This window comes from Pinus tabuliformis, chromosome 9, assembly GCF_031772625.1.
Source record: "Pinus tabuliformis cultivar Carrire ecotype Pingquan chromosome 9, CPIR1, whole genome shotgun sequence".
NCBI classification, from domain to species: domain Eukaryota; kingdom Viridiplantae; phylum Streptophyta; class Pinopsida; order Pinales; family Pinaceae; genus Pinus; species Pinus tabuliformis.
This window is the reverse complement of record NC_142307.1, coordinates 1,036,865,968-1,036,883,293: the sequence shown is the minus strand read 5'-3', so window position 1 is coordinate 1,036,883,293 and position 17,326 is coordinate 1,036,865,968.

The window sequence follows — 17,326 nt, the reverse complement described above, 5'->3', positions numbered from 1 at the left end:
CTGGGTCCTCCAGCTATAGGCTGTGTGATTCTCACCTCACACACAACATTGACCTCTGAAATAACTGCACAATCCTGAAGGAGATGATTCCTTTTGCATGGATGAGTTTCCCTTATAGGAAAATTCCTCCAACTGATAGTACACTATCCCTTCCTTTAATCTCAACTGGGTCTTTCTCTGAACTGACATGCATGAGTTATTTATGAGACAATATTCATTTATCTGGAGAACACTAGTTGCATGCATGCATGCATTAATTGACTGAACTCACAATTAGTTCCTCAAACTATTTGGAACTAATCTAACTAGACTTAACTCAGTTAACTGAGCTAACTAATTACAACTCAAATACAACTCATCCTTATCTCCTTAATTAAGGGATAACTCCCTCAATCAAAGGAATAACTGTTGCATGTCTTCACATAGACTTCATGTTTGATTTTCTCCAACTAATTCACTCAAGATGAATTAATTAATTATTTTACAAACAACTGTTGAGCTCAAATTAGAATTTTAACTCACGGACTAATCAAAATTGGAATCTATATTGAAATGCTATTTATAGCGATGCTATTTTAGAATTTCTATTTTATCATTCCTTGTTGCTATTTCCAACACTAGTACTTCAAATGCTATTTATAGCATTTCTATTTTTAGCATTTCTTGTTTCTATTTTCAAAACTCCCTCTCAATAAGAAAGGCATTCAACTCGAACCCGATCCTGAACCTTTGGAATGTTTTGCATGCAACACTTCTCCCTAGTGTTGTTGCTCCAACAACTCTAGAAACAAAAAAATATCCAACCTGAATTGGAATGATGCCTTTGTCATCAAAGTGTCTGACTGCTATTGCCTCTATTGACTGAAAAACTATGCACCTCTGTTCTCTTCAATATCTGACTGCTCTAGCCTCTATCACTTTAATCTCATACCGCATCAATCACACTGATTCCTCCTGCTGCATCTGTGTTGATGCTAGTTCCATCTCCTAGCACTTCATCTGCACTACATCTCCTCTCATCATGTTGCGTCGTGTTGCCCACTACTTCACTGCAACTTAGTTACTAAGAAGTAAGTAACTGATCTCCCAACTGACCTCCCTGTTGGGCTAGATATATCCTCTGATGTTGAAGCTTCCTCTACCACTCCATCCGCATCTATCTCTACCCACTCAGCCAATCCTGCTACTCCTCGTCGAGGCTCCCGTAGAAAGGTCTAATCAAAGAGGTTGGGTACCTCAAGGATCATACCCCTATTTCTGCCTTCTTGGGAATATCACTCCACATCACCCCACCTCCCACCTAGAGGTATGGATGCATGTGATCCCTCTGCCCACTTTTCTCGAAATTTCCCCCTACGAGAGGTCTCTGCATTAGTGGATGCCTCGACTCGGTCTCCTCTCGGCTTCTCTAGTTGTGGCTGCTCCACAACGTCCTGAAGTTGCTCCACCAATTGGCGCTCCTCCACAATTGTCTGAGACTTCTTTTGGCACTGCATGTTCAGAGGTAATGTACCCTCCCTCTCAACCACCAAGTCTCCAACAGTTGCATTACTCCTCAAGGCTTTGCATGCATCTTGAACCTCAAGAGCATATAGGTTCTTGACTCGTGAACCGATCTGCTTCACCTATCTCATGGTGATGTGTTTAAGGAAAACCTTTCCCTTACTGAAGACTACATCATAGCCTTTGTCCTCCAGCATTGTGATCAATACCAAGTTCTTCTTCAGTCGTGGAATATACTTCACATCTATCAAGGTAATGCGAGATCCATGCTCCCTCTGAAAAGAAATTGTGCCCACACCTGAAACACTATAATTTTCATCATTACCCATCTCTATAAGTATCTTGAGGTCTTTCTCCTCCAAGGTATTGAATAAAATCTTATTGTCGGTCATGTGGAATTAGGCTCCACTATCAAGAAACCAACCACAACCCATCATTGATGAAATCGTGCATGTGATGAGGGAAAAATCCAATTCGAACTGAAAGGCCAATGCCTCACCTTCAAATCCTTCTGAGGATCCCTCCTTGGATTTCTTCAATGGACAGTTAGTTGCATAATGGCCCACCTCATGACAATTAAAGCATCTCACTTTAGATTTGTCAATCTTCTTCCCTCCATGAGAAGAACATGATTTGGGATGAGAATCCTTCTCCTTCCCTTTCCTTGCCTTACTCGCTAAGGCGAAATTTTCTTCATCTTCCTTGGATGAAGAACCATCTTTGCTGCTCCTCCTGATCTCCTCCTGCATGAGATCCTACCACAGTCATTCCCAATCCGCCAGTTTCTCTCTTCCATTCACTGAGTCCTGGTAGCTATGCCAGCTCTTAGGAAGACCGAGGAGAGCAAGACTCACCATATCATCATCAACTGTCGTGATTCCTACACTTCCAAGCTCATCTCTACAGGTGGTGAGCTTCTTCAGATATGTAGAGATCATTTCGCCCTTTTCACACTTGATTTTCTGAAGCTTGTCCTTCAGCGCTAGCTTCCTCCGGTCATAGCTATTCTAATATAGGTCCTTCAATGTCTTCCACATTGAAAATAAAGTCTCCTTCCCATGGAGACTCGAGAAAATATGGTCTCGAAATCCCTCTAGAAGAATCCTCCTTACTCTCGCCACACATTTCTTCCCTTCTGCCAATTCTTGGGCATTAGCTGCTGCTGGCTTGGGGACTTCTTGATCAATGAAGTCCTTCAAACCGTTGTCCTCTAATACCACTTCCATGCGATCCTTCCAGGTTATATAATTTGAGCTTCCATCTAGGGAATACTCGAGTCTCAAACTATTGAACACCACTGGTGAACTTTGAGATGTGATAAGAATTCGATTTCTACAATCAAGAACTTCAAACTTCGAACTTCTCCCTTCTTTGTATACTGTTCTCTACTTTGATCACCTTTGCTCTGATAAACCTAGCTCCGATACCATGTAGAAATTTCACCGTAGATCACCTAATAATGCAATATACTAAAGCAAAATACTTGATCTACTTCTACTATCAAACTTTGCGGAAGCTTAATCAATTTGAGCAAGATCAATCGGAACACATATAATAGAGAAGAAGAAATCATACACATGAAACACATAAAATACTCAGGGGAAAGCATTAGCTAAAAACCCCGCTTTTTGTATTATCATACAAGCAAAAATATCTCAGGATTACAGAAAGCTATATCTCTGAAGCTATCCAGCTCCCAGTATAATCCCTCACTGTTGCTCATAGATAGAATAGAAAACACATATGCCTTCCTTCATTCCTCCAAGCCTCCTATTCCTTGCGTAGTTTCTCTTGGGTCCTCCAACTGCAACCTGTGTGATTCTCACCTCACACACAACACCGACCTCTGAAATAAATATGCAATCCTGAGGAGATGATTCCTTCTGCATGGATGAGTTTCCTTTATAGGAAAATTCCTCCAACTGATAGTACATTGTCCCTTCCTTTAATCTCAATTGGGTTTTTCTCTGAACTGACATGCATGAGTTATTTATGAGAGAATATTCAGTTATCTAGAGAAGACTAGTTGCATGCATGCATGCATTAACTGACTAAACTCACAATTAGTTCCTCAAACTGTTTGGAACTAATTTAGCTAGACTTAACTTAGTTAACTGAGCTAACTAATTATAACTCAAACACAACTCATCCTTATCTCGTTAATTAAGGGATAACTTCCTCAATCAAAGGGATAACTGTTGCATGTGTTCACATAGACTTCATGTTTGATTTTCTCCAACTAATTAACTCAAGATGAATTAATTAATTATTTTACAAACAGCTGCTGAGCTCAAATTCGAATTTTAATTCACAATTTTAATTGAGGGACTAATTAAAATTGGAATCTATCCCGAAATGCTATTTATAGTGATGCTATTTTTAGAATTTCTATTTTATCATTTCTTGCTGCTATTTCCAACACTGGTACCTGAAATTCTATTTATAGCATTTCTATTTTTAGCATTTCTTGTTACTATTTTCAACAAAACTGTGAATTAAATTCGAATTCTATTCTCATAACAACTTAAAATTAGTTAATTAAGTTTATTAAACTTACTTAACTTAGGAAATTCGAGTTGGAAGTCTTTTTGTCATCATGTGTATGTTATCCCTACTTTGTAGGAGTCCAGTGTAAGTTAATTGTGAGTTGGAAAATAGAAGACTCAGTTTCATGAGTTAGTTCAGTTAAATTAGTTCTCAAACTAATTGAGAGAACTAATAGTGAGTTAACAATCAGTGGTGTCACTAATGAACTCCACTAGTGCTACTCTAGTTAACTGAATATTTACTCATCAGAAACTCATGCATGTTGCTTCTGATAAAGACCCAACTGAGACTAGAGTGCAGGGACAATGTGCTATTTGTTTTAGATTTTTCTGAGCTGCACTGATAATGCATGCATTCAGAAACTGACCCTTGAGGGATTACGCAATTTTTAGAGGTTTTATTTCCCTATAAATACAAGCTATCCTCCATAGGAATTACGCATTGAAATAGAGACTTGGAGAGCTTGTGAATTGGCTAAGATTTGGCCTTGAATTTTCTTATGAGTTGGAGATTGAATTTGTTGAGTGTTGGGATTGTTCTAGAGAGAACAAGCATTGTAATTTCATCTTAATTTTCCAGATTAATATAAAATGGATAGTGGGATTTTGAGTTGTGGCTTTCCATAGATATTTATTTTGTTATGTGCATTTGATTCTCTTCCTCTATTGATTATTGTTTGCTCGATGTTTATGGGATTTCGTTGTAAAGAGTAGAAGTAGATTCTTGTCTCTTGCTTTAGCAAATTGCATTAGCTTGTGAATCTACAAGATTTTCTACAACCTTCACACAATGGTTCTTGCATATGCATTGAGGATCATACAGATTACAACTCTTGGTGCCGAATACAAACTTCTTCAAGTCCTCGGTCTCGACATCTTCATCTTTCAAGGTATGGATCTCGTACAACCAATATCCAAAGGAAGAGTAGGCCATGGTGCCTTCTTCCTCCTGTACAGTGCTGCTGACAACCCTGTGGAGATGTTGTATGCAACCTCAGTAGCTCATGTGGAGGCTTTTATGTGCCAAACATCTTGATGAAGGTGCCACCAAGTGAGGCATAAAAATATGGAATGTTAAGAAATTCCTGCATCGCTTCCTAGGACATGCAAGGTGGGTCCTGTCCAAATATCATCCTGTACAGCAGCGTGATGAAGTGGTCAGACAACCTCGTCATGAATCCTCAATTGCTGCACTCGGATAGTAACTTGCAGTAAACATTCACAACTTCCTCTGATGGTGTCCATGTCTAATCCATGTTAGGGAACTACTGGTGGGCACAGATTGCATCAAGCAGGTACACGAACATATAAAATCTTGCTTGTCCATCATTAGGTGGATTCTGGGAAATTGACACATGCACTTTTAGCTGAAGAGCCAACATGTCTGATTGGTTGAAATGCCTTCCTCCATTTTCCAACTGATCCAACATAACAAACAAACTCTTCGTTAAGGTCTCCTTGCTCTCCTGGCCATACAAGCGACATGAAGAGATGACCAAAAGTTGGTAATCTTTCCTGAGTGACTTCGTATTGTATACCTGGATGGGTCTTGTCCTGAATTTTAGTGGCTCTTTTACCCAATGCTTCAAGATATCTCTTGAGTTCATGTTGTTGTTGGGAGTGAAGAACAGTTCATCATGTAGTTCACCAGCTACGAAAAGTGATACATCTGATGGTAGTTTTCAGTCTTGAAGGTGGCAATATATGTCCCACTGGTGTTGCTCAATGCCATCTTCTTGGGATTAGTATGTGAGATAACACAGTGAATGATATCGATGCACGAGAAGGCAGGCTACCTACATGAAACCATGTACAAGCCTGACTTATGAATGTTGACATAGACTTGTGCGATCTTCCAGATCTTCCTTGAAAGTGCCTACAAATATGTCCTTTATTTCTTGCCATGTGATCATCATGTCCTTCTCTATGAACAACTGCATGTCTTCATAGATGGGAAACTTTATTGGCACCTCTTTAACCATGTCTCCAATGTTTCTATCTATAGTATCCTTTGATCCATCACTCTTGAACCTGAGAGACTGCTCAACAACTGATGCACCTGGAGACAGAGTAGACACTCATGGAAATTAAATGTCAGTTTAAAAACACAATGCACTTCAAGGATCGATCATACAACAAACCAAGTGACTGATGGGCAAGATTACGCAGTAGTGACTCTCAAGCATGGGAGACTGTCAGCTAGAATTGTGCATTACGTAGTCTCCTCTGCCAGTGAGACCTTTTGCTGATTGGAACTGCACAAAGTACAATCCAGCTGGGTTGACTGTGGACTAGAACTATGCAATGTGAAATTCAATCTGACTTGACTAGTGGTTGGGACTGCACATTGCGCAATCCTTATGGATAAGACTGGGAACTGTCTTCTAGAACTACACAAAGCATAGCTAGAAGCTAGTGACAAGAAACCTCTACATTTCCTAGAGCTAAGGCAGAGCCTCGTGTTCAGGAATGCACAGATCATGCCTGGGAAAGCAAGATCCCAGCTAAGGCAACCCAGATCTGCCCAAGGGAAACTTTAAAATGAGTAGATCCGAATGTGTAAGTGAAGGATGGTGCATACATGAGTGTATGATCATGTATGCAACCAAAACCAATGTAGGAATCAGTCCAACAGACGAACAATGAAGCGAGTGGAGAGGGTCGATGCAACAACGACCGTTAGTGTAAAAATAGTGTTATGCATGCGATGCTTAAGAAAGATAATGAAAAATTTGAAACAACAATTCTACAAGTTAAAATAAACTAAAATGCTAGCGGTCATTCAATAAAGCATGAAAAATATCACTAACACAAGCCAAGGAAATAAAAGTGAGAGAAACAAGCAACAAAAGACTTGAAAATCAAAACTTACCTAGAAAAGTTGCGTCGATTGTTCCGAAGGTTCCTAGATGCCTTGGGAATGCCATAGCTCCAAGATCGAGTGTGTAGAATTAGCTCCAGGGTGTCCATTATATAGATTTGGTAGATTTATGGTTTATGGCTCACATGCCACAAATCTATGAAAAAGTGACACTTGGCGGGAAGTTTCTAAAATCAACTTGCATGTAACTCCCAATGCTAAAAATAGATCCCTATTTTTTATGGATGCTTTTTTGCTTTTTTCTTTTTCTTTTCTTTTCCTTTTCTCAAAAGGTTTCCATGCATGCATGGGAAAATTGCACAATTCTGGAGGGAACGGGTAAACTTGCCGACACATGCATTAGACAACAACATGAGGAATGCTTCTGCGCAATTCCTGGGTTGAGTGGCTCTAGCTGTCTCTCATGCTACACATAATTTCCCAGCTAAAGAAAATTTGTCAGTTGGGTCTATGCAATTCTTGAGCTGAAGCCTAGTGTCGGGATACTCTGTGTAATTTTTCTGAGCAAGGCTGTCTGCCGGACTGCTCTAGGCATTTCCTGAGAGTAGGGCTAACTTCTAGGGTGCTCTGCGTAATTCCTGAGAGAAAGGCAGGCTTAATTTTCCAAGACAATTCAAGAAATAGATGTGAACCAATTCACAGGGTCAGGTTGCGGTTGGTCAACAAAACAAGTTAGCGAACACAAGCTACAAAGTGAAAGATAACTTGAAATAAAAGCACAAGTACTTGAGCAGTGCAAGACATGATACTAAGAATTTGAGGAGGGAGGCTCCAAAACAAAGAGAAGGAAAGATTTTGGAGGGTGGTTGTAGCTACTACAACATCTCTATAACCCATTTCCATCACAAGAGCTAGCTCTCATCTTGCGCCTCTTAGAGGAAATTAATGAGACATTAAGAGGGCATCAAACAAAAGAAGTGGAAGTACAACACCTTATATGAGAGACATGCAATCTTGAGGGAGTGATGGACTCTAATAAAAGGAATTCTAATGGAGGAGATTACCATAAATCTCTAAAAGATTAAGCTCCTAGAATTTTAGAGGTAGTGCTAGTGAACAAGCAAAATCCTTTTTGCATGGAATGACAATATGTTTTGCACTAGGAGAGTATAATTTCAATTTTAAGGCTAGGATAACAATATTTCAACTCATAGATAGTGCTTTGAATTGGTAGGGTAACCTATAAAAATAACTACACCTCACTCTTGACACAATTACCTAGGAGTTATTTAAGGAGAGGTTCAGGAAGAATTACCTTCCAACATATTATGAAGGACAACAAGTAGGAGCCTTCCATGCTTTGGTGTAGAGAAACTGCATTGTATAAGAATTTGAGATCAAATTCATGGAATTGGTTAAGTATGTCTTATACATGGATATTAATCAACGATAAGAACATCACTTCATTTATTGATTAAACCTTAATATTAGGGCAATAGTTCAGATGTGGAAACCATCCTTAGTTGCATAGGTTGTTGAACATGCTCACTATGTAGAAGAGCACTTGGACTTAAAAGGGGAAAATATAGGCTTTTTTCCACAACATCCAAGGTTTTTGGGGTAGGCCCCTCATACCTTCTCCATGGGAGGAAGTTTTTGCTCACCTCCATATGGAAATCAAGTTGTACACAGAACAATGGACACAAATTTCAATGGTTTCCAGTGTAAATTTAGGGACTCCTATAAGTCAATGTCATATGTCTGGAGATATAAGTAGGGGCAGGGCTACCAAGGGAAGGAGCTCTTTCTAGAGAGCTCCAAAACATTCTGTTCATATTGTACCATGTGTCAATTGTTGGGGATGTAGGGTACTTGATTACTAGCGCAATTGTCTTGAATTGCAAAGAGGTAACAACTGTAGAAAAGGAAAATCAATGAAGGGATGAGCAAGAAAACACCAGTAGATCTATATAGTATTTTCTAACCACCAATATAAACACCAAGCCACAACAATATAAATATTAGGTATGATAAACCATGTAAAAGAAAAAAATTTGTTTGATTATGGTGCTACAAATAGTTTCATTTCACAAGTTGCATTGGAAAAATGTGGGTTGGTAGCCTATGAGCATGTGACTTTAAACAAGTTGAAATGACTTCTAGGGTAAAAAAATCTTAGGACCTAGTGTTGATCAATGTTGGGTAAACCTCTAGGTGTGTACAACTAAATTGAAGGCATATGTCACGAAACTATGAACGTTTGATGTAATCATCAAAATGGATTTCTTAGAAGCTCATCAAGCTTTGGTATATTGTTTCAAAAATAAGGTGTTGTGCTTAGATGATGAAGGCATCTCAATAGTGATATGTGGTAGCCGGATAGGAGGGTCCTTGTGATTAATCTCCATGATGAAGGTAAAACATTGGTTCAAGAAGGCTCATACATATTACATGCAGTTGACACAGTAAGTGATAAGTGACACCCAATTTTATCGTGATTTGAGGATGTTTTCCCCAAATAGTTGCAAGGATTATCCCTTGTGAGGGAAATTGATTTGAAAATAAACCTAAAATCGAGTGAAAATCCAATACCCAAGACACTCTATAGGATTATGGCTCCAGAACTTTGTGAGTTGCATATGGAGTTAAGGTAACTATTAAATTTTGGATTTATTAGATGTAATATTTCACCTTGATGTGCACCAATAATTTTCATCAAGAAGAGAGATGGTTCCTTAATATTGTGCAAAGATTATAAGGAATTTAATAGATCCCAAATAGAGCCACATTAAATAATAGGTACTTGATACCCATAATGCATGACCTCTTCAACCAAACGAAGGGAGCAGTGGTTTTCTCAGGAATTAATCTACGATCTAGATACCACGAATTGAGGATTAAGGAAGGTGACATCCCCAAAACGTCCTTTTGAACTTGGTTTGGTAAATATGAGTTTGTATTAGTGCTATTTGGTTTGACCAAAGCACTAGTAATGTTCATGATTCTCGTGAGCAACGTGTTTTGAAAGTATCTCGACAAATTTGCGCTAGTATTTCTAGATGATGTTCTCATGTACTCCATCAATGAAAAGGACCATGGAATGCACCTAAGGGTTTTGTTGACATGCTTAAGAGAAAATTAGTTGTATGGGAAACTATCAAAATTATCTTTATTTTAGAAGAAAAGTTATTACCTCGGGCACATTATCTTGGGAGAAGGTATTTCAATTGACCCAGAAAATGTAAAGGCCATAATTGATTACTTAGCTCCTAAAAATGATCATGAGGTGCATAACTTCATGGGGCTTGCAGTTTATTATTGAATGTTTGTGGAAGAGTTTTATAAGATTGCAAAACAAATCACCACATTACAGAAGAATGAGGTTACGTATGAATAGACATATGAATGTGACACTAAATTCATCGAACTAAAGAGATTACTAATCAATGCACCAATCCTTTGAGTGCCTGACGTGGAGAAAGACTTTAGAATTTGCAAAAATGCTTTAAGGACAGGATTGGAGCAATGTTGATGCAAGAAGACAAAGTAATAACTTAAGAATCTAGAAAGTTGAAGAAACACGAAGAGTTGTATGCTAGACATGTCATAGAATTAATAGTAGTGATGTTAACTTGGAAACAAGGGAGAAACTACCTCATTAGGAGAAGCTTTGAGTTAAAAAATGATCATGAGAACTTGAAGCATATCTGCACTTCGAGGGATCTAAATTCTAGACAAAGTTTGTTGATCTAAGTGGATATTGGTGGACACCCCCTTCTTCCACCTAGAACTCCAGTTGGTTTCATCTATTTCCTTGTTTATTGCAGCATTTACTCTTTTTAGCAGCTTTTCGGGTGCTGAAATTTTGGAGCATTTTCGACACCTGAAACGGTGTTTTTTTTTAGGCCTGCAACAAGCTTGTCACCACCGAAAATACTATAGTACTTAGAGAGATATTCCAACAAGGTATTGTATGTGCCAAACGAAGATAATATGATCAAGTTACGACCCCGGGAAGTTGGCTACCTAACTAACCCCAATGGGGCCCAGAAACTCTTGGTGTTCCATCTCCTAGGGTTGGGGTTTTGGCTGTTTCGGGTTTTCCCTTGTTGTTCAATAATAAATAGGCCCTTGAGCCTCATTTTATCACAGTTCAAAGGCATGTAACTGCCACATCTCTTCTAAGAGATAAGCTACCATTGCCCAAGCTAGTTTATTTCCATTCTATTTGTAAAAATATTTCCGTATTTGATATTAATGAAATGAAGCATTATTTCTGTTGCATCTCTATATTTCTAGTTATATCAGTAATTTGTTGTGTTCCTATTTAATTTTGGATTAGTTGTATCAAAGTGGTTTTCTCTTCCTCTATTTTTCTTTGCATGTCCCCGATGAGGTCGGGATATAAGGAGTTAGGGCTTGAACTGGTCGAAACTTTGCAAGACCAGCATCGAAAACCTCGAAGGCCTCCCATGGTGGAAGAGAAAAAAGATGAGGGGGCAGGAGATCCTTTGAAAATCTTGCTCAAAGAAGCCCTCGAGTGACAAAGGAATGCGGTGATGGAAAAATTTTCCCAGATACTTATTTCAACAGCTACCCAAAGGCTTTGCATCTCCTTCCAGTAGCCACTCTAGAAGTGCCACACCCTTTAAGGTACAATTTAACTTTGATATCACCATATTTGATGTTTAGATAGATGTATATGTCATAGATAAATGGGTAAATCTTCTAGAAGGGTATTCTTCTATTCACGATTTTTCTAGCCACGAAAATATTACTTTTGGACTTCTTAAAGTCACCCCCCATGTCAACGACTAGTGGGAAACCTACTGCAAGAAGGATGAAAGTATACCCTCATAATTTTTAGGTGTACCCACTTGGAATTCATTTCAAGATGCCATCAAGGAGCAGAACTACCCTATCGGAAGCTATGATGATAAATACATAAAGTGGACCATGTTCCAGTAGGGAAGGGACCAAGACGTGTCGAAGTTTACCAATATTTTTCATACCCTTCGCATGAATTTGGGTATCACAGATTTGGAGCGACTATCTACAAAGGTACATCCAGGATGAGATGGAGTTCCTGGAAATCTCCTCACTTGACAAGACATACCGATACACTGTTAATATTGAGGAGAAGTTTAAATAGAAGAAGTGAGACTTTGGGTCCACGAATCCAAAGCAAGGGAAAGGAACACCCAAACCACAGAACAAATGACAAAGTCAAGGCGGGGCGACCCAGGACAACCTGCTGAAGCCATTAGAAAAGAACAACACCATGAAGACAAACAAGGATATGAGAAAATTGTGTGAGTTCCATAAGAGCTCTAATCACAACATAAGTGAGTGTCGGGCCAAGTTGTCACTGGTGGCCTAGCTGAAGGCTTTTGAATCAAAAACATTTTCTGACTCTAAGTCAGAACCTAACAAGGGGAATGAAAAAGGGAAGCATATCATTAACATGGAGCCCAGTGCCGCAATGGCCACCACCAAGATCCAAAAGAATGAGCTTTAAGATCCAAAAGAGGGGGAATGCCTCTTCTACTCACAGATGTGGGTGAAGGGTTCTCCACTACAATTCATTGTCAAAAGCGGGAGCCAAAAGAGCCTTAGTTTAGCAGAGGTCATGAAGACTCTAGGCCTATCAACTATAGCACATCAATAATCGTACACCATCGATTGGCTTCACCAAGGACGAGATCTCCGCATCAACGAGTAGTGTCGCCTTCCCTACCGCATCAAGCCCTTCATGGATGATGTACTATGTGATGTTGCTCCTCTTGAAGTTTGTGATGTATTGTTCGGACAACCATACTTGTGGAAGTGGCATGATTTTTATGAGCCTAGACCTCACTCTGTGATTAGTACTTTGGGCAATAAGTTGTACAGGATATCGAAGGTAGCCCCGCCTACCACCATCTCTTTGATCACTGCAAAGTAATGCAGTAAGATCATTTCACAAACCATGAACTTTAATTTCCTTATGATTCACCCTGAGGGAAAGAATAATATTGTGGCCACGACTTCTAGGCCGGGCTCCTCCGCACAACAACAACAGATGGACAAGGTAGTGGAGGATTACAGGGACATTTTCGCCTCACCTATGGGGGTACCTTTGCACTATCAGGTCAAACACTCCATCAATCTGACCCTGGGAGCACCACTACCCAATGGACCGATCTATCAATGCTCAGTTCTTGAAAATGATGAGATCACGAGGCATATTCAGAAGCTATTGCAAAATAGGCACATCAAGCCAGGCTCATCACCCTGTGGGAGCCCGATTTTATTGGTATAGAAGAAGTATGAGACCTAGACACATTTTATCAACTATCAGGCACTGAACAAGATCACTGTTCGGAATAGGTACCTAATGCCATGGACTGATGACCTTCTAGACTAGCTCAAGGGGGCCAAATACTTCAGCAATACTGACTTGAAGTCTAGTTATCACCAGGTTCCTATCAAACCCTCTAACGTGTGGAAGATTGTCTTCAAATACAAGGAGGGCCTTTTCAAATGGTTGGTCATGCCTTTCGGGTTGACAAATTCCCCCGCAACCTTCACGAGATTGGTGGATGACATCTTGCGACGTTTCACCAATGCATTCATGGTGGTCTATTTAGATGACATCTTGATCTTCATGCAAGTTTGGAAGAGAACCTCCACCATATTCAACAAGTCCTCCAAACTGTACAACAACACAAGCTGTGTGCCAATTTGGAGAAATGCACTTTTGGCATGACCCAGGTTCAATATCTAGGGTACATCATCGATGAGCAGGGTGTGCATGTCGACTCAGCCAAGATATAAGTCATTTGGGATTGTCCAGACCCAACCACTTTAACGAGGCTTTGCAGCTTTCCAGGTCTTTCCAATTTCTATTGCAGGTTCGTGTTGGGGTTCTCTCATATCACTTGGCCTTTAAGTCAAGTCACCAAGGGTGAAGCGAAAGAAAAAAAACTTTTGGTTCGAAACACAACAACTGGTTTTTTCCAAGTTAAAGAATCGCCTCTTCCCCGCACCAGTGATCAAATTACCAGACTTGCAACAACCATTTGAGATTGAGACAAATGCCTCCTACTATGCTATTGGTGCAATTCTTACTCAGTAGGGGAATTCAGTGGCTTACCACAGTGAGAGACTTTTAGACAAAATCTGAAAGTATCCCACCTATAATGAAGAAATGTATTCCATTATGCAGGCCTATTGTCAATGGAAACATTACATTCTAGGGAAGGAAACGATCATCCACACAGATCACCAACCCCTATAGTTCATACATAGGCAAGGGAAGTTACAGAACAATTACCATCAGAAATAGTCCAAATACCTACAACAGTTCCATTTGAACATTAAGTACAAGAAGGGTAGCACCAATAATGTTTCAGACTACCTTAACCAACCACCAGTCATAGCGTTGATCATTGTGCTCGACTCCTGTGGGCATGAGACTTCAAGGTGGCCACATATTTACAAGAGTGGTCCAGAATTCAGGAACACATACCAAACAGTCCTGGAAGGTAAGCAAGTTCCAAATTTACATCTCCAGGATGCACTTTTATGCCACCTGGGACACATCCGTGTACCTTCAAGCAAGAATGCCAATATTATTTGGGAGGCATACTACAGTTAGGTCGCTAGACATTTGAGATTAGAGAAAATAGTGGCAATACCGCAAAAGTATTTTTATTGGCCGAACCTTCAGTAGGATTGTGAGGACTCTATATTGTTCCTTTTTTCTCACATATTTTGTTATCTTCCATCCTCTTTCAAACCATAATTAAAGCCCATGTTATTGCTTTAATCTATTTTCCAAGGTATATAACATGTCTTCTCATTACTATATGTTTGATTTATTTTACATGTAATTTTACAATTCCTTCATAGTTAAATCGCTGACCTGATAGTTGCTGAAACAGTTTTGAAGACTGCAGCTATCATTGTGGATTACGTTGCTGAAATAGTTTTTTCATTGTGGACTACTTTGCTGAAACAGTTAGAACAATGCGCAAACCGTGTTGTTGAAACAGCCTTGATTTGCATTTTTAGATTTGGCAGCAACAGAAAGGGACCATCGAAGGAGCTGTTACATGGGCTACAACAACTGTATTCCAAAGTCAGGCATTGTCACAACCATTGTAACGATATTTTGTTAATGGAAGAATCGGTTATCCTATTTTAGCATATCATGTCAAAATAAGACTTACAATGTAGTTAATTGTAATTGATGTCTCCTCTTTAAAAAGAGGAGACATCAACATTAGAGGATATAGAGAGATTACGGGAAGGTCTAGCTGGGAGCAAGGAAACTTGAATCTTTTTGTAATATCATACTTTGACAGATGAATAAAAGATTGTTCTGAGCATTTTCTCTTAAGTTCCATTGTTTGGGGAATCTTGTGAGAAGGGAAGGGCCCACCTTCATCACAAGATTCACCCCTTGATTTCAGTAGTGTGTTAAGTGTTATTTTTGCATTCATGCCTTGTTAATTTCTCTTTCCTGAATTTACTTATGCATTATTGAAACTTTGTGTCTATTGCCGAAACTCTGTTTCTGCTTGGTCATTTCATTGTTTCCATAAATTCGTTCATAGGTAATCAGTGATTATTTTAATTGGTTTTCTAGAGTGAGTTTGTGAAGCATAGTAATCAGAAACAGGTGTTGAAGATTCATGCTTGAGGAATAGGGTCCTGTTCTCTATTAGAGCACAACTAGTCTTTTCCTTTGTAGATTGATTCCTTTCCTAGATTGTTCTTTTTAACTGTAATCCAGGATTTCCTTGATCATTGTCTGCAATAGAGAGATTGCTTTTGTTGTAACTCAAAGTAGAACTTCAGTTGTTTAAAGCAAGGTGTGATTAGAATAATTAATACTGCAACTTTTTATTGCTTTTGGGATTGAGCATATATAGTGTGTAATTGCCTTTGAAATAAACAGACTTCCCTGGGTTGACAATTCATGTAGCACTGGTTGTTTAAATTAATAAGCAATTAAAGTGACCAACATTTTGGCGTCGTTGCTGAGGAAGGCAATTGTAGATTTCAAAAGCATTAATGTTTTTCTTTTAGATATGCAGAATGCATGAGAGGACGCAAGAAAACTAACCATACAGGTGGCAAGGGCAAAGGAGGAGGAAGAAAGACCTTTATTGACGATATCATATCAAAGGCTAAAACTTCTCAGAGGCTAAGCTCTTGGAAACCCAAGCCTCAGCTCTCCCTCCAAACAAATTACGAAATAGAGGAAGTTGTGGGCCCTGAAAAAGTTGAGGAAATAGTAGAAGAAATTGAAGAACCAGTAGAGGACTTTGAGGAACTAGTTGAAGACATTGAAGAACCAATTGAAGACGTTGAGGAGCCAACAAAAAACATTGAAGACAGAGCAAGTGCAGCAGGAGAACAACCAATGGAAGAGAACAATGAAGGATTCTTTGGTGGAGGACAGGTAGAACTTGAAGGAAGAGATGAGAATTCTCTCTCTACCTTGGGATTTCCTATTGGTGATATGCCTAGAGGATCAACTCCCATGAAGAATATCCCACTTTCGGCCTTACCTAACTTCCATTGTTTATCTTTTGAAGATCCTGATGAGTTTCTTTTTGAGTTTGATATATTATGCAGAAGCTATGATTATGTTACTAATGCTAAAAAATTGAAACTGTTTCCAGCGACACTAAAATGAAATGCGCTAAGATGGTTCATGAGTCTGGGAGGCCATGTAATCACAACATGGGAACATATGAAATAGAAGCTTATGCTCAAATATCAGGACTACTGTCGGACGAGAGAAAAAAGGGAGGAATTATTTAAGATGGTACAAAAGGAGGACGAGAATCTGGAGGAATTTGTGGAAAGGCTGCAATATAATCTGCAGAGATCCAATCATCCCGATGTAAGTAAAGATATTCTTAAAACAATATTATTGAAAGGGGTAAGGGATGATTGTCTAGACATGTTAAATATGCTTGGTAAAGGGGACATATCTAAAGAATCATATGATGAAATTGTTAACCTCTGCAAAAGATGTTCAAGAGGAGCTGCAAGGAATAGATCAAATAGCAAAGATAATACATATTTAAGAGTTCAGAAATCAGCCAGTGGAGGAGAAACAAGAGCTAAAATAGGTAATTTACTTGAGGAATTTAAAACTAAAATGTTAAGTTCTTTTGCTTCACAGATTGACACCTTGTAGGTTAAGAAGAAACAAGCAGAAGCAGAAGCTGCTTTGGCTATCTTTTGTTATAAATGCAGAGAAAAACATCCACTAAGGGAATGTCCATTGGAAAAAGTGCCAATTTGTACCCTTTGTGAGAGGGATCATGAAACACAATAATGCCCTTCTTTACCAGGAATAAAAGCAGCATTGCAACCAACTGAAGAAGAAGCTGAAGCAGTTTATTTGCTGACACAGAGAAGGCAATGGCAACCACGAGGACAAGGTATGAACTCT